General features: G+C 35.6%; 1 pseudogene; it reads left to right on the top strand.

Annotated features, from left to right (window-relative positions):
- Positions 1 to 24,580: 24,580 nt before the first annotated feature.
- Positions 24,581 to 26,125, top strand: LOC110665149 (trans-cinnamate 4-monooxygenase-like; annotated as a pseudogene).
- Positions 26,126 to 27,542: the final 1,417 nt, after the last annotated feature.

The following is a 27,542-nucleotide window of genomic DNA, read 5'->3' as shown; positions in this document are numbered from 1 at the left end:
AAAATATGGGGCTACAGAGTTCAAGGGGACAGTAGATCCTCTAGAGGCTGAACAATGGTTAGAGAGGATGGATAGGGTATTCAAGAAGCTACATTGTACAAAAGAGCTCAGATTTGAATACTCAGTATCTTTGCTACAAGGGGATGCTTATGACTGGTGGAAAACCATTCCCCACAGTCTGGTAGAACCTGCAGTGCTAACATGGAATGACTTTCTCATGGAATTCAGACAAAAATATGTCCCTGATGCTTATATAGACCAGAAGCTATAAGAGTTCCTAAGTCTAAAACAGGGGAGCAGATCAGTGGCTGAGTATGAAAGAGAATTTTCCTGCCTAAGCCATTATGCAGTAAGTCTACTTTCTACCAGCAGGGAGAGATGCAAGAGGTTTGAAACCGGCTTGAAGCCTAGTATCAGATTACAAGTAGTCGGATTCAAACACACTAACTTCTCTGAACTTGTTTCTCAAGCCCTAGAGTTGGAAAGAATTGAGTCTGAAGCTACTCCTGAGAAAAAGAAATTAGAGAAGACAGAAAAAGAGGGAAAATCAGCAGAATAGAGTTCCAGTGGTCCTACTGGAAAGAGGAAGAACCATGGGGGACACAGCAGAGGTGGCAAGAAATCTGGTAGGGGAAGATATTCAGGACAGAAACCTCCCCTATCTAGTCAGCAGAGTACTAGAGGTTCCTACCCTCCCCGCCAATGTGAAACTTGTAGAAGAAATCATGGTGGGATATGCTATAAGGCTATTGGAGCCTGTTATAACTGTGGAGGCACAGGACACTTTGCCAAGGACTGCACCAGTAGTCGGAGAGTTGGACCACCTCCTACTACTGCAGAAGGGTCAGTTCAGAGCCCTGTCACCAGAAGTTCACAACCACCTAGTAGAGGTAGAGGCAGGGGTAGAGGTAGCCCAGCAGGCAGCTAAGGCACAGTGAAACATTCAGAGCAAGACAGTGCTCCAGTCAGAGTCTATGCAATGAGACAGAGAGAAAAGGCCGAGACATCTGATGTTGTGGCTGGTACCTTCTCAACTTTTAATCAAGATGTGTTTGTGTTATTTGATCCGGGTTCTACCCATTCTTATGTGAGTGCTAGCATCATTGATTGCATTGCTGTTCCATGTACAAAAATGGACTTTGAGGTGCGAGTAACAAGTCCGCTAGGACAAGAGGTCAGGGTTAATAGAATGTATAGAGATTGTCCTTTGGTGATCCAAGGACACACTTTTCTGTCTGATTTCATTGAAATGCCCTTCAGAGATTATGATATCATCTTGGGAATGGATTACTTAGCTAGGCATCATATCGTGATTGACTGTAGGCTGAAGACAGTCACTTTTGGCCTCCCTCAGTACAGTGATGTGGTAATACATGGGGAGAGGCAGTTATTGCCATCAAACATCATTTCGACTGCACTAGCCAGAAAAATGATCAGAAAGGTGTGTGAAGCATACTTGGCGCATGTGGTAGTCACCCAAGTGGGGAGTCCAGCATTGAAGGACATCCCTACAGTATATGACTTTCCAGATGTGTTTCCTGATGAATTGCCAGGATTACCTCCGGAAAGAGAAGTGCAGTTTGAAATTAATGTTATGTCTGGTGTGGATCCAATCTCCATAACACCATATAGAATGGCACCAGCAGAGTTGAAGGAGTTGAAGATACAGTTGCAAGATTACTTGAAAAAGGCTTCATCCGCCCTAGTGTGTCACCTTGGGGAGCACCAGTGTTGCTTGTTAAGAAGAAGGATGGTACTCTCCGCTTATGTATAGATTACCGACAGTTGAATAAGGTGACAATAAAGAACAGATATCCATTGTCTCGCATTGATGATCTGTTTGATCAGTTGAAGGGTGCAGCTGTATTCTCCAAAATTGATTTGCGATCTGGTTATTATCAGTTGAAGGTGCAAGAGCAGAGTATTTCAAAAACTGCTTTTAGAACTCGGTATGAGTTTCTTATAATGCCATTCGGGTTAACAAATGCTCCAGCTGTTTTTATGGATCTGATGAACACTATCTTCAGACCATATCTCGACCAATTTGTGGTGATGTTTATTGATGACATTTTGATATACTCGAGGAATGCAAAGGAGCATGATAGACATCTGCGGATTGTACTGCAGACTTTAAGGGAGAAACAGCTATACGCCAACTTGTCGAAGTGTGAATTTTGGCTGAAAGAAATCTCCTTTTTTGGGACATGTTGTGTCAGCTGAAGGGATCAAGGTAGATTCTAGCAAGGTAGAAGCTATCCTTAATTGGAAGCCGCCCAGGAATATCACAGAAATTCACAGTTTTCTAGGTTTAGCTAGATATTACCGTCAACTTGTAAAGGGGTTTTCTATGTTATCTTCTCCACTGACCAAACTGCTTCGTAAAGATGTAAAATTTCAGTGGATTGATAAATGCCAGCAGAGTTTTGATGAGTTGAAGTGATGTTTGACTGAAGCTCCAGTTCTCACTTTACCTACTCCGGGTAAGGAATACATAGTTTATAGTGATACTTCTCACAATGGGTTAGGCTGTGTACTGATGCAAGATCAGAATGTCATTGCTTATGCATCACGCCAGCTGAAACCGCATGAGAGGAACTACCCAACACATGATCTGGAGCTAGCAGCTATTGTTTTTGCTCTGAAGATCTGGAGACACTATTTGTATGGGGAGAAATGTTACATTTACATATATCACAAGAGCTTGAAGTATTTGGGTACCTAGAAGGAATTAAATTTGAGGCAGAGGAGATGGTTAGAACTGATTAAAGACTATGATTGTTTAATAGACTATCAGCTAGGGAAAGCAAATGTGGTGGCTGACGCCTTAAGTCGCAAGACTATGGCAAGTCTCAGAGTTTCTCCTTTGTCCATGGTATATGAATTGAAAGCACAGCATGCCAGTTTAGAGATTGATGATGAGGGACAGATAGTAGTTGCATGGCATGTACAGCCACTGTTGATTGATCGAGATCGTAATGGTCGCTCAGAGTGATGAAAAATATCGGTTACTGAAAGAAGTCCAGCAGGGCAAGAAACCTGAATTTTCTGTGAGAGATGATGGTTTATTACTACATCAGGGTAGAGTGTGCGTTCCTAATGATGTGGAATTGAGACAAATCATTATGAAGGAAGCACATGAGTCTCCTTTTGCTATGCACCCTGGTGGAACTAAAATGTACAGAGGGCTGAAATAGCATTATTGGTGGATGGGTATGAAGAGAGATATAGCTGAATTTGTTTCCAAATGCCTAACTTGCCAGCAAGTAAAGGCAGAACATCAAGCTCCAGCTGGTTTGTTACATCCTTTATCAGTACCAGAGTGGAAATGGGAACAAATAACTATGGATTTTGTTACAGGACTCCCAAGGACACAGAATAGTCATGATGCAGTATGGGTTATAGTTGACAGACTGACCAAGTCTACTCACTTTTTGCCAGTGTGGATGGACTATAGCCTGGAAAGATTGGCCAGATTGTACATATATGAGATTGTAAAACTGCATGGAGTGCCAATATCAATTGTGTCTGACAGAAATCCTAGGTTCACTTTTAGATTCTGGGGTAGTCTTCAGAGAGCCCTAGGAACTAGATTGAACTTCAGCACAGCATTTCACCCACAGATAGATGGCCGGTCTGAAAGGGTAATTCATATATTGGAGGATATGCTACGGGCTTGTGTGATTGAGTTTGAAGGTAGTTGGGATACACACTTGCCTTTGATTGAGTTTGCTTATAATAACAGCTACCAATCAAGCATTGGAATGCCTCCATATGAAGCTTTGTATGGCATAAAGTGCAGAACTACCTTATGTTGGAATGAAGTAGGTGAAAGGAAGATGATTGGGCCAGAAATTATTCAGCAGACAGAGGAAAAGATCAGATTGATTAGAGATAGACTTAAGGCTGCATCAGACCGTCAGAAGTCCTATGTTGATCTGAAGAGAAGAGATATTGAATATGCAATGGGTGATAACGTATTCCTCAAAGTTTCTCCTTGGAAGAGAATTGTGAGATTTGGCAGAAAGGGGAAACTGAGTCCTCGTTTCATCGGACCATATGACGTTCTGGAAAGAGTGGGTCCTTTGGCATATCGGTTGGCATTACCTCCAGAGTTAGCAAGGATACACAATGTCTTCCATGTGTCCAAGTTAAGGAGGTACAGATCTGACCCATCTCATGTACTATCAGTTAAAGAGATTGAGGTAAATCCAGACCTCTTATATGAGGACGAACCCATAGAAATTCTGGCATATGAGGTGAAGCAGCTGAGGAACAAATAGATACACCTGGTTAAAGTGCTGTGGAACCATCATTCAGGCCAGGAAGCTACTTAGGAACGTGAAGAGGATATGAGGAGACAACACCCACAGCTGTTCAGAGACTAATGCCAGGTAAAATTTCGAGATGAAATTTATTTAAGGGGGGGAGAATTGTAACACCCCTATGTTCGGTAGTGCGTTCTACTATTCCGGTAACCAGTGTTGTCCGGACAGCTAGGATGCCTAGAACTACACTTCGATATGAGTGAAGAGACATAAAATAATAAAATACAAGAAAATAAAATACAAGAAAAACAAAAGAAAAATAATAGCAAAGAAATGTAACCAAGTTAAGCGAGCCAAGAACCCTAGTGATGGGTGACCGCACCGGGAATTCACGGCGTGGACCGTTGACTAGCCCTGGACTGCGGGGAACCCTGGCAAATATTTTTAGGACTTAAATAGACCCCTATTGAAGTATAAATACCATAAGAAATATTAAATAAAAATTAAATAATTAGTACAAAGAAAAGTGAGAAATCGAAAAACGGACAAAACCCGGTGTTACCGAAAAATCGGGAATGCAACCCGAACAGGGGCATTGTGTTTATTTGACACCCCGAGTTGTCTTTTGACCTAAATGTCCATTAAAAACACATGATATTACACTTGAAAAATATAATGAAAAATTAATTTAGTGGTACCTAATGTAAATAACAAAAATGGTGTGTAAATAGAGTAATTATCACTTAAAACTTATTAAATCATTTTCTTAGGTGAGTGGAGCACTATGGGAATTAAAATATACACTAAGTGGGCAGATTACTTCCACTAAACACTTCATCATCTTCAATTCACTCACCATGCCGAAATGAAGCTTTCAAACCCTCCCATGGCCGCCCAAATGCATGGCTCTTTACACCCATTTTCAAGCTAAATTTTGTTTACTTGTCTTCATTAATTTTGATCCCCACCTCACAAGGAAGAAGTAGATACTAATTTCAAGGGAGTTTGGTGAAGATTTAACAAGCCTCATTAATAGGTAAGTTTGTATTTTTTATTGTTGTTTTGTTAAAGTTTGTAAGGATGTTATGGGTGTTTGATTTATGGAGAAATTTTTGAGGTTTGATGTTTAAAGGGGGAAGTGTGTTTTTGGAAGCCATGGAAACACCTTGAAGACAGTTTATTTTTGCTTGTAAATGGTGAATAAAAGGATTGATTAAATGTATATGGTGTAGGAAATTATTTGGGTGATGTATACTTAGTATATGTGAATATGTATTGAAGTTTGAATGCTTGGAAATTATGGGAATGTAATGCATGAAATGGCAGCCTGGTTTGGTGAACTATAAGGATGTTATTTCATGTTTGGATTATGGAATATTAATGTTGAATTGTGTTGGTTGTTATGGCAGTTTAGGTATGTGTGTGATGGTGTGAAGTTGGACATGTAAAAGTGTTATGGTTAGGTGATTGAATTATTGTAAATTGGGTTTGAAAAATTATGTACTAAATGGTACACATTGAATGTAATTGTAAGCTGCCAAAATGACCTATAATATGTTGTGAATTATGTTTAGGTTATGGTACAACCAGAATTGGCTTAAATGTTGAGTTTGGTAAGTGTTAAAAGTGATCCTTAATGTGTATGAAAGAAATGCAATAAGGCAGTTTGTGTTTTAGGCCTAGAACTTTAAGTGTGTGGCTCCAATTGGTATGAGACCAATTGGAGGTGAAACTAGGCACAAAATGTGCCAACTTTCATGAAGAAAGCTTGCCAAAATTCTGCTTGCAAGGTAGCTTGAAAAATGACCAAATCCGGATTAAGTGCAAATAAGGCCTGAAAATTGACCATTTGGGCAGCAGTTAGTGTTTAGGCCATAACTCACTCAAAACAGGTCCAATTGACCTGAAATTTTGACCATGAATAGTTAAGACCCATATCTACAAGTCTTATGAAGACACCAAAACCCATAAATGACCATAAGCAAGTCAAACAGCTTGCAAAAGTTCGGGTCCAAAAACTGGCCGAACCAAAATTGACCTAAAATGACCTAAAGTGACCAATTTTGATGCATTTTGACCAACAATAGTAAAATGACCATAACTTGGTCTACATAACTCATAATGACCTGAAATTTTGCCCCGCGTGCAATAAGACATAGATCTACAAGTTTTTAGTTTTGACTGAAACCCGAAAATCGAGGAAACTAGGTCGTCTGGCTAGGTCAAATTAGTATCCTGAAATCCAGCAAATTGTAAGAAAATGCAGTATACGGAACTGAAATTGGTAACATGTACCAACCCTAAAAGACTATTGAATGTGACAAATTAGTAACATTAAAACCTAATTTACCTAGAACGCATTTAGGGTCAATATATTAGGTTGACTAAGCAAGTAATAGAATTCAGTGAATTAATTATCGAGCATTATCATTAAAGACAGTTTAAATGAGTACTGAAACACTTCAAATTGTGTTTCTCAGTTAGCAAAGACTCAGGAAAAGGGAAGGAAACACTGAGTCAATACCAGGAGACAGTTATCAGAGGTTTGTGCACAACAGCTATTTCTTTTGAATTTTTCAATTGAAATGAATTATGACTATTTGTACATTATTGTTTTAAATTGTGTAAATATGCTTGAATGAATATTTATTTCTTGAAAAGCATTGTAAATGGTTTGAAACTGTGAAAAATTGTTTGAATAATATTGATGGATACTTATTGATTGAAAAGCATTGGAAATGGTTTGAAACCATAGCTATCATGTATATTGATTGTATTCCTCGCTAGCTTGTCTAGTGGGACGAATTGAATTCCCTCTCTGGCTGAAGTGTCGAGGTGTATGCCTGTTGAGGACGAATCGAATGAGTACTCATATTTTTGCTAGCTAGCTATGTTATTCCTCATTAGCCATCGGCTTTTGGGACGAATTGAACTTTGGAACATGATTAAGCTATGTGTGATTTATTGATATGTATTGTGAAATTGTGAAATGGAGTTTAAATTCTTATTGACATTCACTGTCTTTTGAATTTAACTATGTTTGATTATTGAGATTTATTATGATATTGCGAAATAGAGTTTAAATTCCTCGTGACATTTATTGTCTTGAATTTAACTATGGTTTTAAGTATCCACTATTTATATGATTTATGAATTATGATTTAAAGTTATAATTGGTAAATGTTGTGCACCACTGAGACATTGTCTCAGCGATAGCTTTTCATTGCTGTTGCAAGTAGACAGATGGACAGGGCAGCAGACTAGGCTGCTAGTACATTCAGCGAGAGATCATCGGGTATATTGAGTATACCTCATTTTGCATTTTGTACTGTAATGTATATTCACTATATGTATATTTTGTTCTTGGTTTGAGCAGTTGTAAAATAAAATTGTACCTTGAAGTTGTAAAATAAATTATGAGTTATTTTGACTTTTAAAATTTGTACTGTATCTCTTTAATCTCAGTCTTTGAAAAATTATTGTGGAATTAAATTGAGGAAAATATTGTGTTGTTTAACTGTTGGAGTTGAGATTGAGAAATATATTGAAGTGTTTTTTTACAGGTTTCCTGAAAAACTGTTTTATCCAAAATACAGATGGCACTCTGCCAAAATTTTTACAGAAATTCCTAATAATTCAAATGTGTTAGTTCTATCACTTTAGTTCAAAAAGTTTTTAACACCTGTAAATAGTGCTCACCACTGTAAAAAAAAAAAAAAAGTAAGAAAAGTTTTAAAATCCCTTGCAGTGTATTTAATGGGTTATCAGTAGACGAAGTTGGTAATTCATTAGGTATACTACGGGATCATGTTATGCCTTACAGAGGGGTAGGGTGTGACAATAGATCTCAGATCATGCTATCACCAGTTGAAAGTGAAGGAGACAGATGTTCCTAAAATTTCTTTCAGGACTCAGTATGGATACTATGAGTTTCTAGTGATGCCATTTGGACTGACGAATGCACCAACAGCTTTCATGGACCTAATGAACCGTATTTTTTATCCTTACTTGGATCGGTTTGTCATGGTCTTTATAGATGATATCTTGGTGTATTCTAAGAACCGGAAAGAGCATGATGAACACCTAAGAGTAGTGCTACAAACACTGCGGGAAAAGTAGTTGTATGCCAAGTTGTCCAAGTGTGACTTATGGTTGGATGAGATATCCTTCCTTGGACACATTGTGTCAGCAGATGGGATCAAGGTAGATTCAAAGAAGATTGAAGCAATAGTTGAATGGAAGCCTCCCAGAAATGTAACAGAGGTCAGAAGCTTTTTGGGGTTAGCTAGATACTATAGGAGATTTGTGAAGGGATTCTCCCTTATAACAGCCGCACTAACTAAACTGCTATATAAGAATGCAAAGTTTTATTGGAATGATAAATGTCAAACTAGTTTCGAGAAGCTGAAGGCTATGCTTACAGAAGCTCCAGTGTTGACCCAGCCAGAGTTAGAGAAAGACTATGTGATCTACAGTGATGCCTCTCGCAATGGGCTTGGGTGTGTTCTAATGCAGGAAGGGAAAGTAGTTGCCTATGCTTCTAGACAGCTAAAGCCACATGAAAAGAACTACCCAACTCATGATCCGAAATTGGTGGCAATAATATTTGCATTGAAGATATGGAGGCATTACCTATATGGTGAGAAATGCTACATCTATATGGATCATAAGAGTCTGAAGTATTTGCTAACCCAGAAGGAACCTAATCTGAGACAGAGGAGTTGGATTGAATTCCTTAATTATGACTGTGTGATCGACTATCACCAGGGAAAGGCAAATGTAGTGGTTGACGCACTAAGCAGGAAGTCCATGATGGCTTTAAGAGCACTGAATGCTCAGTTGTCTTTAGCACAGGATGGGGTACTTTTGCCTGAGTTGCTTGTAAAGCCAAGCTTATTACAACAAATACAAGAAGCATAGCTAAGGGATGAAAAGTTGCTAACTTTTATGGGCAGAACTCAAGAGGGGAAAGAGACTGACTATGAGTTGAAAGGAGATGGGTGCCTATATTATAAAGGCAGAATATGTGTACCAGGAGATGAGGAACTGAAGAAGAATATCTTGAAAGAGGTGCACAGTAGCTTCCATGCTATGCACCCAGGAAGTACCAAGATGTACCAAGACCTGAAAACACATTATTGGTGGCCTGGAATGAAGAAAGAGATTGGTGATTTTGTGACCAGATGTTTGACATGCCAGCAAGTTAAGGCTAAGCATCAGGTTCCATCAGGGTTGTTGCAATCTACATCCATATCAGAGTGGAAATGGGACCGCATCACCATGGATTTTGTCACTGGGCTACCATTGACACAGAGGAAGCATGATACTATATGGGTGATTGTGGATAGATTAACCAAGTCAGCTCACTTCCTACTAGTTAGAGCTGACTACTTACTGGAGAGGTTAGCAGAGATTTACATAGATGAGATAGTCCGGCTACATGGAGTGCCAACATCGATCATATCTGACCGAGACCCGAGATTTACTTTGAGGTTTTGGAAGAGGCTACAGGAGTGTTTAGGCACTCAACTACACTTTAGTATGGCTTTTCATCCACAGACGGATGGACAGTAAGAAAGGGTGATTCAGGTAACCCTTAGAACTTAATGAATTGTTGTAATTGTTAAAGGAATGATAATAATGACCTGACTCTAATGACATGAATGATATGATATGATAGGTATTGGAGGATATGTTAAGAAGCTGCATCATTGATTTTAAAGGAAGTTGGGAGAAGTATCTTCCTTTGATAGAGTTTACTTATAACAATAGTTACCAAGCCAGCAAAAAATAGCTCCATATGAAGCATTATATGGGAGGAGATGCAGGACTCCCTTATGTTGAATAGAAATGGGGGAAGAGAAAGTAGTGGGCCCAGACTTGGTGAGACAGACTGAGAAAAAAGTGAAACTGATCAAAGACAATTTGAAAGCTGCCTCAGACAGATAGAAGTCATATACTGACTTGAGGAGAAAGGATATAGAGTATGACGTTGGTGATAAGGTGTTTCTCAAGGTATCACCTTGGAAGGAAGTGCTAAGATTTGGTAAGAAGGGTGAGTTAAGCCCTAGGTTTATTAGTCCATACGATGTTATTGAACGTGTGGGTCTAGTAGCCTATAGGCTAGCTTTACCCCCTGAGCTGGACAAGATTCACAATGTATTCTATGTATCGATGCTCAGGAGATACAGATCAGATCCTTCACATGTCATTTCAGTAGAGGAGATAATTGTGCAATCTAATTTGACATATGAAGAAGAACCAGTCAGAATCTTGGCACGAGAAGTGAAAGAACTCAGAAAGAAAAGGATCCCATTAGTGAAAGTCTTGTGGAGACACCACAACACAGAAGAAGTGACATGGGAGAGTGAGGAGGCGATGAGGCAACGGTTCCCTCAGCTCTTCACATCAGGTAAATTTTAAGGACGAAATTTTTACTTAGAGGGGAAGAATTGTAATGCCCTCACCATAGGTAGTCCGTACATTCTACTGTTCCGACGACTAATGTCTGTTTGGACAATCAGAATGTCTGAAACTACACTTAAACTATAATGAGGAGGCATAAGTTGATGGAATAAATGTTAAGAATATATAAAAAAAAATAGAGAAAACAAAATAAAATTTAAGAGAATTTATTAATTGGTACAAAAATAATAATAATAACCCAATGAGCACCACGAAGGGCATTTTGGTCATTTCACCCCCAAAGGTGAATTGTGACCTAAATGTCAAATTAAAATTTGAGAGAAATAAAATAATTAAAATAAATTAATTTATAAATTTATTAGTGGAAAATGAGAAAAGAAAGAAGAAGAAGAGAAAAGAAAAAGAAAAGAAATGAAAGAAAAAGAAGATAAAATGATATTGTGACATTATAAAAATTTAAGTACAATAATATATATATATATATATATATATATATATATATATATATACACATAAGGGATAAACCCCACGAATCCAAAGTCTTCTTCTCCACTTCTTCTCTCTCTCCTTGGCCAGCTCCATGTTCTTTCCTCCCTCCACCAAATTTCGACAGCCAAGAAATGTGTTGGGCTTTAATGTGTTCAAATGATTTAAATGAGTTTAAAGATGATGATTGGTATGAGTATATGCATGAGAAGTGAAAGGGATTGAATTGATTGAGTTGAAATTTGAAATTAGGGTTTGTGTACATGAATTGAGGATTTTGTCTTTGCTTGACATTTGACCTAATTGAGATGAAATTGTTGCTTATAGAAGTGCTATGTATGCCAATTGAAGTAAGGAAGTTGGAGGAGATTAAAAATTTGGGAGTGCTTTTTCTGCAGGTTTGGGACTCATTGAGTCTAGCTTGAGTTTTGAGCCATAACTAAATTCGTGTTACTCCAATTGGTATGAGGCCAATTGGGGGTGAAACATGACCCAAAACACTCCATTTTTCATGAAGAAACCATGCCCAAATTTAATCCAAAACTTGACCTAAACACTGTCCCAATCCGGATGACCCTGCACAAAAACCAGAAAATGACCAAATGAATAGTACGTATTCATTTGGTCATAACTCCCTCTATACTGGTCCAAATGACCTGAATGTTATACCATTGGAAAGATTAGATATAGGGCTACAATTTTCATTAAGACCACAAAGCTAAGAAATGCCTTAAACCAAGCCAAATTGCTGGCCCAATTTGCGTCACAAAACTGTCTAGAACTAGGTTGTCCAGAAACTGCTGGACATAAACTTACCCGACCAGTTTTGGCAAAATGGACATAACTTGGTCTACAAGAATTCAAATATAATGAAACTAGTGGCAAAAGGTCCAAAAGACACAGATATACAAAATTGATATTTTGACCAAACCCCAGAAATCAAGAGAACTAGGACAAATTATTAGAATAAGTCAATACATCAAAACTTGGAATCTGACCAAACTTCATTTGACCCTAGAACAGTCTTTTAGTCATATCTCCCACTAGAAAAATCCAATTGGGATGAGCCATACCTTTCCAAAAACTTAAGAAATAGGGATCCAACTTTGTTTTAGAAACCGTCCTCAAATTATGAATTTAAGAACCTTAAAATTTGACCTGCAGTCACTGACCTGAACTGAAATCCTATTGGCACAGGGTATATGAGTCCAGGTCAGTTAATTAGCCCTAAATAATTCCAAAAAACTTGAAAAATTGTGATTAAAAATTCCAAGTAACTATAAGACATAGGGCAACAATTTCTGTGAAGATCACTATGCCTAAAAGTGACTGCAATATGTTCCATTAATTGGGTAAATTTTAAGTCCAAACGCTCCTTAGTTAAGGAACCAGAATTAGGAAATGAATTAGTTATGGTTATTCGACCATAACTTAAGTTTTAAAAGCCTAATTAACATGATTCAAAAGGGAAAATAAAGACAAGACATAGAGGAACAACTTCCATGAAGAAAGTGTGGCCAAATAGTGGCTACAAACTGATCAAATGGATAGGTAAAAGTGAGACACAAAAACTGAACCTAAAGAAAGGTCTATGAGATAATTTATCTTATGGCAAGAATTTAACCCTAACAAGCCATTAAACTCTAAATCACATTAAAGGGGTATGTGAGACCTATTTTCCCACTATAAAGTGACATGAACATTTCAAATAAATAAGTAATAATGTTTAGTTGCCTATAGTATACCTAGACTGATTTATTTAATTTGGATCAATTGGTATACCAATTAAGGGCTAGAGATAGCAGTACTGCCCATAAGAATAATTATTAATAGATAAAATCTGTCTGACATGATTATTCTACAGGCCTTATGTCTGCCTGTTGGCTATTGTGCCTAATATTATATCTGGCTTAAATGCCTGCCCGCAGGCTTCATGCCTGACATGACCGACGTATACTGTATAGACATATAGCTGTCTAACTAGTATACTCCTGTGTATCCAGTTTTTATAGTTTGTTATAGGTTTCTTGGGCACTGATAATGATTAATTATTAATATATAATAAGTAAATAGAAAAGATCCCGATAATTTCAATTGTTTCCAAAGTGCAATGAAAATGTAAAAGACCTAGAAATTATGAATTGCCATATAGAATTATTATTTCAATTGTTTAGTTATTGTTATTATAAATTATGCACCACTAAGCACTATGCTTAGCGCGTTGGTTTCCATCTCGTAGGTACTGGAGACCAATCCCAGCAACCACAGCAGCAGCAGTAGTGCTCATACAGAGGCCAATCAGATTTGCCAGTGTCTACCAGTCACATCAACAATTATAATTTTGTTAGTAGGGCCCATGTATGTCTAGATCTTGTTCTTTTGTTCATTATACATAAACACATGATGTATTTCATTTTAGATTGTAATTAAACTTTGGGATTGTAAGTTGTAACACCCCTATGTTCGGTAGTGCGTACTACTGTTTCGGTGACCAGTGTTGTCCGGACAGCTAGGATGCCTAGAACTACACTTCGATATGAGTGAGGAGACATAAAATAATGAAATACAAGAAAAGAAAATACAAGAAAAACAAAGGAAAAATAATAGCAAAGAAATGTAACCAAGTTAAGCGAGCCAAAAACCCTAGCGATGGGTGACCGCACCGGGAAGTCACTGTGCGGACCGTTGACTAGCCCTGGACTGCGGGGAACCCTAGAAAATATTTTTAGGACTCAAATAAATATTTATTGAAGTATAAATATCATTAGAAATATCAAAGAAAAATTAAATAATTAGTACAAAGAAAAGTGAGAAATCGAAAAAACGGACAAAACCCGTTATTACCGAAAAATCGGGAATGCAACCCGAACAGGGGCATTGTGATCATTTGACACCCCGAGTTGTCTTTTGACCTAAATGTCCATCAAAAATAAATAATATTACACTTAGAAAATATAGTGAAAAATTAATTTAATGGGACCTAATGTAAATAGTAAAAGTGGAGGGTAAATTGACTAATTATCACATTTAAACATATAAAATAATTTATATTTGGTGAGTGGAGCACTATAGATTAAATTTAATCTTAAGTGGGCAGATTGCTCCACTAAACACTTCATCTTGAACCTTGAGAATCACCATTGCCGAATGAACTCCAACAAAGCCTCCCATGGCCGCCCCATTTGCATGGCTTCTTACACCCATTTCAAGCTACACTTTCTTTACTTGTCTTCATTAAAGTTTATCCGCACATCACAAGGAAGAGTTTGATAGCAATTTCAAGAAGTTTTGGTGAAGATTTAAGAAGTCTCATCCATAGTTAAGTTTAAGTTTTTTATTGTTGCTTTGTTAAAGTTTGTAAGGATATTATGGGTGTTTGATTTATGAAGAAATTTTTGAGGTTTGATGTTGAATGGGAATGTGTACTTTTGGCAGCCATGGAAACACCTTGAAGGCAGTTTATTTTTGCTTGTAAATGGTGAATTAAATGATTGATTAAATTTATATTGTGTAGGAAATTGTTTGGGTGATGTATACTTAGTATATGTAAATGTGAAATGAAATTTTAAGCTTGGAAATTAATGGAATGTAAATGTACCATTGTGGCAGTTTGTTAGCTCTTGAAGAATGCTGGAATTCATACTTGGTTTATGGAATAATGATGTTAATTTGTGATAGGGGTTATGGCAGTTTGAGTGCATGTATGATGGTGTGAAGTTGGACATGTAAATGAGCATGAATTGGTGATTGAATTATTGTAAATTGAGTTGGACAAATTCTGCACTTGTTGGTGCACATTGAATGTAATTGTAAGCTGCCAAAATGACCTATAATATGTTGTAAATTATGTTTAGGTTGTGGTACAACCAGAATTGGTTTGAATGTTGAGTTTGGTAAGTGTTAAAAGTGATCCTTGATGTGTATGCAAAAAAATGCAATAAGGCAGTTTGTGTTTTAGGCCTATAACTTTAAGTGTGTGGCTCCAATTGGTATGAGACCAATTGGAGGTGAAACTAGGCACAAAATGTGCCAACTTTTATGAAGGAAGCTTGCCAAAATTCTGCTTGCAATGTAGCTTGAAAAATGACCAAATCCGGATTAAGTGCAAATAAGGCCTGAAAATTGACCATTTGGGTAGCAGTTAGTGTTTAGGCCAGAACTCACTCAAAACAGGTCCAATTGACCTGAAATTTTAACCATGAATATTTAAGACCCATATCTACAAGTCTTATGAAGACACTAAAGCCCAAAAATGACCATAAGCAAGTCAAACAGCTTGCACAAGTTCGGGTCCAAAAACTGGCCGAACCTAAAATGACTTAAAGTGATCAATTTTGATGCATTTTGACCAGCAATAGTCAAATGACCATAACTTGGTCTACATAACTCAGAATGACCTGAAATTTTGCCCCGCGTTCCATATGACATAGATCTATAAGTTTTTAGTTTTGACCAAAACCCGAAAACCGAGAGAACTAGGTCGTCCGGCTAGGTCAAACTAGTATCCTGGAATCCAGCAAATTACAAGAAAATGCAGTATACACGAAAATGAACTTGGTAACATGTACCAACCCTAAAATACTATCGAATGTGACATATTAATAACATTAAAACCTAAATTACCTAGAATGCATCGAGGGTCGACACATTAGGTTGACTAAGCAAATATTAGAATTCAGTGAATTAATTATCAAGCATTATCGTTAGAGACAGTTTAAATGAGTACTGAAACACTTCAAATTGTGTTTTTCAGTTAGCAAAGACTCAGGGAAAGGGAAGGAAACACTGAGTCAAGGCCAGGAGACAGTTATCAGAGGTTTGTGCACAACAGTTATTTCTTTTGAATTTTTCAATTAAAATAAATTATGACTATTTGTATATTATTGTTTTCAATTATGGAAATGTGTTTGAATGGATACTTATTGCTTGAAAAGCATTGTAAATGGTTTGAAACTGTGGAAAATTTGATTTAGTGTGATTTGTGAAAATTTGAAGTTAATTATGAATTGTGTTGCCATTTTGTGAATGAATTTATGACTTTAGAAATTTATTGGATTTTCACGAATCATTTGAATAAAATGTTTGGAATTGATTTTTTGTTCACACTTAGCATGACGGTATCATATCATTCCTTCTCCATTTATGGGGTTGTGATCGTTTATTTTCCTTCTCCATTTATGGAGTCGTGATCGTTTATTTTTCTCCCTCTCTGGTTTACCAGTTGAGGTGATTGGATGAGTACTCATTATATAGCTAGCTCCCTTCCTCATTGATTTCGATTAGTGGGGTTGTGATTGCTTTGTCGTGGTGTACAACGCGGCATTGATCGAAAATTTTGTGTCATGGCTTAAGTTGTGTATGAATTGGCAACACTGTGTTCGTAAATTATTTGACTAAATTGTGTTATTATGAGCTTCGATAATTTGTGAAATGGTGTTTAAATTCTTATTGACATTCACTGTCTTTTGAATTTAACTACATTTTGATTACTGAGATTTATTGTGATATTGTGTTAAATTCCTTATGACGTTCATTGTCTTGAATTTAACTATGATTTTACGTATCCATCATTTATATGATTTATGAACCGTGATTTAAAGTTGTATTTGGTTAATGTTGTGCACCACTGAGACATTGTCTCAGCGATAGCTTTTCATTGTTGTCGCAGGTAGACAGACGGACAGGACAGCAGACTAGGCTGCTAGTACATCCAGCGACAGATTATCGGGTATAATGAGTATACCACATTTTGCATTTTGTACTGTAATGTATGACCACTGTATGTACATAGTGTTTTTGGTTTTGAGCAGTTGTAAATTAAAATTGTACATTGAAGTTGTAAAGTAAATTATGAGATATTTTAACTTGTAAAATTTGTACTGTATTTCTTTATCTCAGTCTTTGAAAAATCACTGTGGATTTGAGTTGAGAAATATGTTGTGTTGAGAAATATGTTGGAGTTGAGATTTGGAAATATATTGAAGTGCTTTTTATAGGTTTTCTGAAGAACTGTTTTGTCCAAAATACAGATGGCACTCTGCCAAAATTTTTACAGAAATTCTAAATAATTCAAATGTGTTAATTTTATCGCTTCAGTTCAAAAAGGTTTTTAACACCTGTAAATAGTGCTCACCACTGTAAAAGAAGTAAGAAAAGTTTTTAAAATCCCTTGTAGTGTATTTAATGGGTTATCAGTAGACGGATTTGGTAATTCATTAGGCATACTACGGGATTATGTTATGCCTTACAGAGGGGTAGGGTGTGACATAAGTAAACTTATAAATTATTATCTATGAATTGTTATATGAATGCAATAGATGATACCCTTTTGAGATCTCATCAATAATTGTGAATGATATAATACAATAGAATATGATATAGAAATGTGTGAAATGAATATGAACATATGAACAGGTGATTAGTGGAACTGACCAAATGCTAACAAAACAGAGGAGGCTCTATCCGGGTCTCCACAGAAACAAGTTATACAAAAAAAAAAAATTTCTACACATGGATTACCTATTTTAAATGATATTAAAATTTTACAATGGACATGATAAGACAAGATAGGATGCTCCGGCACCAAATGTGGCACTTCTTGCTCGGCTATATAGTAGATGGGTAAGGGGCATCACAATTACCTTACCTAATTCCCCTTATCATTAGGCAACCGGTCTTTGGAGAATACACTAGATCATTCCCTTTGGGGATCTTTATGGATCTCACACCCTTTTCTAAAAGTATACACTAGATCATTCCCTCAGGGAGTCTAAATCTAAAAGAAGCTGCAAGATGAGCTTGACACTGTCACACCTTATTCCTCTGTAAGGCATAACATGATCCCATAGAATAGCTAATGAACTACTGAACTTTACCTACCGATAACTCATCTAGTACCTTACAAGTGATTTTAAAACAATTTTCTTACTTTTTAGAAATGGTGAGCATTTTCTAATAGGTATTAAAAACATTTAATTAGAGTTTGAAAACTACTTAAATTTTTGTCCATTTTTATTTGTCCACAAATTTTAGAAAAATTTCGGCAGAGTGCCGTCTGTATTTTAATAAAATAGTTCTTCAAATACTTGTAAAAATACTTCTAATAATTTGTTTCATCAATTCAATAACTACCACAACAAACTTCAACATCATTTCTCAAACTCCAAAATTCAAATCAATAATTCACAACTTAATTGTCAAAAAAAATAGTACTCAATAATTCTATTCATATTTCATTATAGTAAATTCACTTTACATTAATCAACCAAACTTTACATTAACAAATCCAAAATATTATTATTACAAACTCTATACAACTGCTCATGACCAGTTATTACATGTACATACATTTACATATATCAAAATAAATATTACAAACAAGGTATAAAATATACCCGACAAAACTTCAGGGGGTGTAGCTCCAAGATCTTCAGCAGCTCACTCTGCTGCTCCTCTAGTCTCTATATCTGCGACAGCAATAACAGCCATCGCTAAGTATTATGGCATAGTAGTGCACAATATATTAAAAATAATAGTTTATGCATAATTCAAATCATACTTATTCAAATACAATACTAAAAATGAAAGATGAATACAAAACATGATTTATAAACCTTTAGTCCAAACAATTTTATTTAGGGAGTCTCAAAACAATTTCATAAAAACAAACAGTTATATCATGCCATTCGAAACATTTTCATCTCAATAGCCGAAGGCTTATGTGTAACACCCCTAAGTTCGGTAGTGCGTTCTACTATTCCGGTGACCAGTGTTGTCCGGACAGCTAGGATGCCTAGAACTACACTTAGATATTGATGAGGAGACATAAAATAATGAAATACAAGAAAAACAAAGGAAAAATAATAGCAATGAAATGTAACCAAGTTAAACGAGCCGAGAACCCTAGCGATGGGTGACCGCACCGGGAAGTCGCGACGTGGACCGTTGACTGGCCCTGGACCGCGGGGAACCCTGAAAAATATTTTTAGGCCTTAAATAAATGTCTATTGAAGTGTAAATACTATTATAAATATCAAAGAAAAATTGATTAATTAGTACAAAGGAAAGTGAGAAATCAAACAACGGACAAAACCCGGTGTTATCGAAAAATGGGGAATGCAACCCGAACAGGGGCATTGTGGTCATTTGACACCCCGAGTTATGTTTTGACCTAAATTTTCATTAAAAATAAATGATATTACACTTAGAAAATGTCATGAAAAATTAAATTAGTGGTACCTAATGTAAATAGCAAAAATGGGGAGTTAAATGTGGGAAAATGAAACTTTTGAATAAATAAACATGAAACAACACTTAGTGCTCCACTCACCCACCAAAGTGGACCACTTAATCTTCATCTTGGGCAGAATATTCATCATCTTCTTCAACCTTGGAAAACCAGCCGAAAATGGAGAAAGGAAGAACTCCATTGCCATCCACTTGAATGCTTCATGCAAGCTTGATCTAAGCTCTTTTCTTTGCACTTCCCTTCATTAAAAATTCTCCATACACCTTGGGCAGTAGATAGGCAACAAGAAGACCAAGTTTTGGAGAGGTTTTGAAGAGTTTCCAAAGTGGTAAGTATGTGTTTTTGATTATTGCTTCATTAAAGTTTGTGAGGATGTTATGGGTACTTGAATTGTGGAGAGATTTTTGGAGATTGATGTATTAAGGGAGATGTGTAGTTTTGGCAGCCATGGAAACTCCTTAAGGGCAGTTTATTCTTGCTTTTAAATGGTAGATTAAAGGGTTAATTAAGTGTTTATATGTGTAGGAATAAATTGGGTGTTGTATACTAAGTATATGTGAATGTATACTTGAATTTGGAAGCTTGAAACTTTATTCAAAGTGAGGTACAAATCGATAGCTTGAATTGTGAACCAAAAAAATGTTATTTCATGGTTTGGTTTGTGAAATATTATTGTTGAATTATAGTATTTGTTATGGCAGCTTGTGTATGTGTATGAGGGTTTGAGTTTGGACATGTAAATGAGCTTGGTTGTGTAGTTAAATTGTGTGTAAATTGAACTTGGTAAATTCTAGACTATAATGTGCATAGTGAGTGTGGTTATAAGCTTCAAAAGTGACCAAAAATGTGTTGTGAAATATGTTCATGTTATGGTACAAAACAGAAATGGCATGAATGTGTAACTTGGTAAGTGTTAAAAGTGTATTTGGTATGTGATGAAGAGTGTTTTAGTAGGGCAATGTGCATTTTGGCCTAGAACCTTAAGTGTGTGGCTCCAATTGGTATGAAACCAATTGGAGGTGAAACTAGGCACAAAAAGTGCCAATGTTCATGAAGGAAGCTTACCAAAATTCTGCTTAGAAGGTAACTTGAAAAATGACCAAATCCGGATTAGTGCATTTAAGGCCTGAAAATTGATCATTTGGGCGGCAGTTAGTATTTTGGCCATAACTCACTCAAAATAGGTCCAATTGACCTGAAATTTTTACCATGAATAGTTGAGACATATATCTACAAGTCTTATGAAGAAACCAAAGCCTAGAAATGACTATAAGCAAGTCAAATAGCTTGCACAAATTCGGGTCCAAAAATTGGCCGAACCTAAAATGACCTAAAGTGACCAATTTTGATGCACTTTGACCAGCAATAGTAAAATGATCATAACTTGGTCCAGTAAACTCAAAATGACCTGAAATTTTTCCTTGCGTGCAATAAGACATATATCTACAAGTTTGTAGTTTTGACCGAAACCCGAAAACAAAGGAAACTAGGACATCCGGTTAGGTCAAATTAGTATACCAAAATCCAACAAATTGCACTAAAGTGCACTATACATGGAAATGAATTGGGTAACATGTACCAAAACTAAAAGGCTATAAAATGTGACATATTGGTAACATTGAAACCTAATTCACCTAGACTGCATCGAGGGTCGACATCTTAGATTGACTAAGGAAATAATAGAATTCGATAAATTAATTATTGAACTTTATTCTTAGAAACAGTTTAAATGAGTACTGAAACACTTCAAATTGTGTGTTTCAGTTAGCAAAGACTCAAGGAAAGGGAAGGAAACACTGAGTCTGAGCCAAGAGACAGTTATCAGAGGTTTGTGCACAATAGTTATTTCTTTTGAATTTTTCAATTGAAATAAATTATGATTATTTGTATGTTATTGTTTTAAATTGTGTTTGTGCACAATAATTTTGATTTCTTATTTTCTACTTAAAAATTTATTTGAACATTATAGTTTTAAATTGTGTCTATGCACAATACCTTTATATTCACTGCTTTTACTAAAAAATTTATTTGGAGAAATGAGTTATGAATAATTTTTTATTGTTTTGATTTTGGGAATATTATTTGGAAATTATTGTGTTGCCAACTTTGCAAATAGAAATTTTGAGATAAAATGTGATTTGTGGTTTGTATGAAATATTGTGATTTGAAATTGTTTTGATTCACACATGGCATGACACTGTTACTATGTTCTTCCTCCATTTATGGGGTGAGTGCGATTATATTCCTCCCTCTTTGACTTATCAGTCTAGGGTGAGTGTGATTATGTTCCTCCCTCTTTGACTTGCCAGTCTGAGGTGAGTGTGGATGAGTACTCATTATTTAGCTAGCTTCCTCCCTCATTGACTTCGATTATTGGGGTGAGTGTGTCTTGTCGTGGTGTACAACACGGCATGTGTGGAAAAATTGTGTCATGGCCTAAATTGTGTTATCGATTGGCAACACTGTATTCTTCAGTTATTTGATCAAATTGTGTTATTGATGGGTAAAACTGTGTTATTCAATTATTTGATCAAATTGTGTTATTGATTGGCAAAACTGTATTGTTCAGTTATTTGATCAAATTGTGTTATTGATTGACAAAACTGTGTTACTTAGTTATTTGATCAAATTTGTGTTATATGAACTTTGTAAATTGTGAAATGGAATTGTGAATCATTTGATTTGTGAATTGTCAATAAAAGATTTATATATCGCTTTTCAAATTGTTATTGTGCACCACTGAGTAAATTTTACTCAGCGATAGCTTTTCATTGCTGTTGCAGGTAGACAGACTGACAGGGCAGCAGACTAGGCTGCTAGTACTTCAGTGAGAGATCATCGGGTATATTGAGTATACCATATTTTGCATTTTGTATTATAATGTATGATCACTGTATGTATATAGTGTTCTTGGTTTTGAGCAGTTGTAAATTAAAATTATACATTGAAGTTGTAAAATAAATTGTAAATTATTTTGGGCTTATAAAATTTGTATTATATTTCTTTTATCTCAGCCTTTGGAAATATTGAAAACTTATTGTGGTTTTGAGTTGAGAAACATATTGTGTTGATTAAATGTTGGAGTTTGAGATTGAGAAATATATTTGAAGTACTTTTTACAGGTTTTTGAAGAACTGCTTTATTCAAAATACAAATAGCACTCTGCCAAAATTTTTACAGAAATTATTATTTCTTCAAATGTGTTAACTATTTCACTTCAGTTCAAAAAAAAAATTTTTTAACACCTGTAAATATTGCTCACCACTGTAAAAAGGAGTAAGAAAAGTTTTAAATTCCCTTGTAGTGTATTTAATGGGTTATCAGTAGACGAAGTTGGTAATTCATTAGGTATACTACGGGATCATGTCATGCCTTACAGAGGGGTAGGGTGTGACATTATGAGAAATCACAAGGCTAGCTAGCTCAAACTATGGGTACCTATTCAATTTCTTCCTCTACTGGCACACACCTCAACACTTCAGCCAGAGAGGGAATCAAAATTCAAAACTATTTCTTCCCACTAGTCATGCTAGTGAGGTATTCAAATATATGGTTATGACACTGTGGTTTCAAAACTATCTTAACAATTTACTAAACATTTATTGCCTTTTCAAACACATACAAGTAAACTTTCAATAATTTAAGTCAAAAGCATAATACACATTTTGTAATATAAGTAATTCATTTCATGCACATTGTAAATGAATTTTAAAGAATATTAATGTTACGCACAAACCTTAAGCGAGTCACCTCTTAGCCTTGACTCGATGCTTCAGGTTCTTTCCCAGTATTCTTTTTCACTGAAACGCATAATTTTACAGTGTTCAGCACCATAAATTATCACAAGTCCAAAAATAATTTTAAATCTAACTTTAATATGCTTAATTTGACATTCTTTGAAATTTGTATTTCGGGTTTACTATTCACGATACTATTCAAGTCAATTTGTTGACTTTCTAATGCTTAATAGGTATAAGAATTCTAATTTCTCCCACATACCACATTTTGGTTACCTAATTTGTTAGTTTTGGTTGTTTTCTCAAACTTCAAGTCTCTTAGGCACAAATTTCAAATTTTCAGTTTTGGTGTTCAGTTTTGCACTGTTCCATTTGTCATGTTGCTGTGACAATTTGGCTAAGTTTTCTTCATATAAGTTGTTCTTTATTGTCTTAACTTTATTTCCCTTTTTAAATCACTCCATTTGGAGTTTTGTAGCTCAAGTTATAGCCATTTGAACATGGCTGGCCGGATTTGGTTTTACCCAGAATTCTGGGCATTTACTGGTTAATGGCAGTTTTTGTGGATTAACTGTAGGTGAGTTTTTGGGCAGCTTATAGTCAAATTTTGGGTTTTTTTTCTTCATGAAAGTTGTAGGGCTATGTCTCAGCTTTCTACTGGTAAAAATTCAGGTCATTTGGACCTTCCTAGACCAAGTTATGGTCATTTACATAACTACTGTTCATTTGGTCATTTTTGTACAGGTCAGTATGCCAATTCCGGATTTGGCCTAATTGTTCACTAAGTTATGGTCACTTTCTGGGCATGATTCCTAAATGAAAAATGTGTCATTTTATGTTTAGTTTCATTCCCAATTGGCAACACACCAATTGGGTTAGTAAATTTTCAGTTTTGGTCCCTAAAAGGGACCTAGGTCAAGCTGCCTATAGATTGACCCTCACCAATCCGAATTTAAACTTGTTTCCAACAATTCATACACACCACAAATGGTCACAATTGGCCATTTCTCAACTCAAATAAGGTCAATAACATCATTTAGCCAATTCTCAAATTTTTCTTTAATTTTTCACATGCTCAAAACCCTAGCTACACACAAAGCTCAATCTAATGCAATTTAAAGTGTGTATTCATGTTCTACACACCTTATTCACGTCAAATAGCCATTCAAAACCATCAAACTCATTCATAACAAATCCTAACCCTAGCTGGATGAATTTCCTATTTACTCCCCCAACAATTGTTTGTTTTGATTTTTATGTTGAAATCTAAGTTAAATTAACTCAAAACATGTATTTTAAACTAAAAATTCCAATTTAAATTCTTACCTCAACTTTGGAGTTCCACTTCCTCAATTCTTTCCTTTTCTCCTCCCTTTTTCTTCTTCAATCTCTTTCTCAAGTTGATCTAACAAGTTTTTATGGAAGAATTTGGAGCAAGGTAAGGTTAGGTGGGAGTTTATAAGCTTGAACTCAAGCTTCCATGGTGTTTTGTGGTGAGAGAAATGGGAGAGAGAGAGGTGACGTTTTTTGGAGAAGAAGAAGTGAATTTTTTTTCTTTTTATTTTTATCTTTTAATTATTAGGATTTATCCCCAAAATTTTAATTATTTAAATATTAGATTTATTGCATCATGCTTATGTCATTCATGATGTAATTAAACTTTTCTTTTCCTTTTTCTTTTTCATTTATTTTCCATTAGTTCTCTAATTTAATTCTTGATCCCAAAATTTTCCTTTCTCTGATTTTATTGAACAGTTAGGTCAGGTGTCAGCTCTAGGGGTGAATTGACCAAATTTCCCCTCACTAGTTCAATCCGGTTTACTAGTTATTCGACATTTCTTTCGGATCCTTGACCTAATTATTTGACCTGCTTAACAATTCTTTTTCGTGATTTTCTCTTTTCCACTATGTTCACAATAGTCCTAAGGAACGCAGCGTCACATTTTACAGTTCAAAATTTGAGTTTAGACTAACCTCGCAGTCATTCCCGAGAAGGTCACCCATCGCTGTGACTTCCGGCTCATTTAACTTTTTGCGTTCTGTTTTTCTTATTTATACTTAACTATTTGGCAATTACTAATTATTTGTGTTCAGAGCTTATCTAGGTGTCTTAGATGTGGTTCTAATTCTCTTAATTATCCGAACTGACACCGGTTATCGGAACAGTAAAATATACCAGGCTATGCAAATAGGGGTGTTATAGACACTGTGCTTGGACCTAGTCACAAAGTCACTGAGCCTGACACCCATAAGCTCCCCTATCTTGAAGCTGTTATCAAAGAGACTCTCCGTCTCATAATGGCAATTCCTCTCCTTGTCCCCCACATGAATCTCCATGGCACAACGCTTAAAGGTTTTGATATTCTTGCAGAAAGCAAAATTTTGGTGAATGCTTGGTGGCTTGCCAACAACCCTACTCACTGGAAGAATCCTAAAGAATTCAGGCCAAAGAGGTTCTTGGAAGAGGAGTCCAATGTTGAGGCTAATGGAAATGATTTCAGGTACCTGCCATTCGGTGTTGGAAGAAGAAGCTGCCCTGGAATTATTCTTGCATTGCAATTCTTGGTATTTCTTTGGGATGTTTGGTACAGAATTTCAAGCTCTTACCACCTCCAGGATAGTCAAAACTTGATACCACAGAGAAAGGTGGACAATTCAGCTTGCATATATTGAAGCACTCCACCATTGTTGCCAAGCCAAGATCATTTTAATTCCACTATGTTTATTTTTTGTGTAATGGTGCTTATGGATTATTGAAGAGGAAGATGGAAGATGATTTTGATGAAAATATATGGGGATTGAGATGAAATGATTGGTTGATTATGATATAATTTGGGGTTTTATAGTAAATCTATGAGCTTTCAAAGATGCTCTAAGACTCTACAATAATTAAGTATATTTTCTTGTTCATTGATTAATCATTTTGATTTGACATCCAAAGCCTAAGAATTTGGAGGAACTCATGTCTATAGATGCAATAGTTAGCTATATATTAATAATTTGATGTCGATTATATACACTTTTCCTTTCCTCTGCTCTTCTCATATGGATTTGCTATCTAAAGTTATGAGGTGGCATGTGGAAAATTAGCAACCTATCAATATTTGGTCCGACCTGTGCAAACATGGTAAAGGGGGTGTTTTTTTTTTTCAAATGAATGTAGCAGGAAAAAATAATGTATAAGGGTGAGTTTTAACTAAATTATTAAAGGACATGAAATTTTGCTCAGGTGGCTAGTTTATAAACTGGACCTTACTTTGAGTAGCATCCATTTGCCAATATTGTAAAATAATAAAAAAATAATAAATAATAAATAATAATAAAATAGAATATAATAATATATAATTATAATATAATATATAAATAAAATATAATATAATAATGGATAAACTACAATTTATTTTTGAGATTTGTTTAAACCTATAACTTATTAGCCTCTGCAATTTTGAAACTTAACAACTTAGTTCTTGACATTTTAATAAACCTGTAAGTTCTTGACAATTTAGTTCTTGACATGTTATGCATTTCCTTATCTCATTTGGGACTAGTGGCTCATCTATGAACTACTAGCACATCATAAGTAAAAATGCGAAGCATCTTTGTGATAGTAAAACATAAATGCAAATGCTCCTAGAATGCAATATATTAATGAGAATGTAATTTCAAGATGCGTGAGCATGCATATCATAACATAAGCAATAAACTTAAAGAAATTTTGGTAGGTTCTACTCACCTAAAGTTATTAGACTCTAGTACCTCACCTATTGCTAGACAATCCTTAAATCCATTAATTTTCAAGTCTTATGTGCCTTATCTATAAGTCTACAAAGGAAGGGATTTAAAGGTTCATAGTTTAGGCCTTTAACAAATTTAATTAATCTTGGGATTCTTAGTCAAAGCATGTTTAGTGGTGGAACTCTAGCAGTTTGGCACTTAAAGATTGCCATGTAGTATTTATTTGTATGTTCACATGTATCACTGCTGAACATTCATGGTTTGGCCATCGATTTACCCAAAATTCATCTACAGTGCAAACTTAGGGTTCAAAACACCTAAATCCCATCATCAAGTCCTAAAGTTCTCATTCTAGGTCCATTACACTATTTTAGACCCAAAACAACTAGAAATACTCTTTATCTGTAACACCCCGAGCCTCCAAGCTCTGAATAGTACCAATTTTTTTGGTCTGTAACTAGTACTGTTTAAAGACACCTTGAGGACCAAAAATAAAAGGAAAATTAATTGAGATAGACGCAATTAAACATCAAGTGAACCAAAGACCTAAGGACTCATTGGGTATTATGAAAAAGAAGGATTATGACCCAATGAAGGGTATTTTGGTCAATTCACTTCAAGAGTTGATTTTTGACCAAAATGTCA

The sequence above is a fragment of the Hevea brasiliensis genome, chromosome 16 (assembly GCF_030052815.1).
Source record: "Hevea brasiliensis isolate MT/VB/25A 57/8 chromosome 16, ASM3005281v1, whole genome shotgun sequence".
NCBI lineage: Eukaryota > Viridiplantae > Streptophyta > Magnoliopsida > Malpighiales > Euphorbiaceae > Hevea > Hevea brasiliensis.
The sequence above is the reverse complement of the archived record's forward strand: the minus strand, read 5'-3'. Positions and strand labels throughout refer to the sequence as shown.